This window comes from Platichthys flesus, chromosome 17 (assembly GCF_949316205.1).
Source record: "Platichthys flesus chromosome 17, fPlaFle2.1, whole genome shotgun sequence".
In the NCBI taxonomy this organism is placed as follows: domain Eukaryota; kingdom Metazoa; phylum Chordata; class Actinopteri; order Pleuronectiformes; family Pleuronectidae; genus Platichthys; species Platichthys flesus.
The window spans coordinates 21,349,451-21,350,251 of NC_084961.1; positions in this window are offsets into that span (position 1 = coordinate 21,349,451).

Sequence of the window (801 nt, forward strand, 5' to 3'; positions counted from 1 at the left end):
GTTTGCATTGCAGTGAGTGGAGGAAAGAAGCCAGGCCAATGACATTATCATAGCATCAGACAGCTTGTCAGCAATTACCAGTATAAGATCAATGAAATCATCGTGCCGACAAGATATTACCAATGACATTTATCATATGATCCTCAAGTTACATCAGAGACGGTCCGATCTTTCATATAGGTTCCGGCTCACGTGGAAGGTAACGAAAAAGGCAAACGACAATCAGGTAGCACTAAGAAAAGCAGATATAAAAACAGTCATTAACGAATACATTCACAGAATATGGCAAGAATACTGGGATTTAAACAACACAGGAAGACATTTGTATAAAACTCAAAAACATGTAGGCACTGGTGAGAGGAGAAGAGAGAAAGTCATCACCCGCCCGGAAGAATTGGTCATACAGGATTAAATTATACCCTTCATCAACCGGAAACTTTCAGGCATGTACTGATAGAATTTAATTAATAGAATTAACAAAGAAAGGAATTTATATCAGGATTAAAAGACGAAAAGCTAAATATCCCAGTAATACATTTTTTAGGGAAGGCTGAAAAAAATACATAATCTTCTACAACTATTTAAGAGAAACAGGACTTAAGGAAATAATACAATTTTAGGTTCTCTTTTGTTTGGCCGTATTGTTGTTTTTATTTTAATTTATTCAGTTTGATCGTTTACTGCTAATTTACTGATCCACACTCCAGTCCAGCAGGTGTCGGTAATGCACCTATAAGCTGTTTTGCCAACAGCTAATATACACCAGAAGAAGTAGGCGTGCGTGTGTGTGTGTGTGTGTGT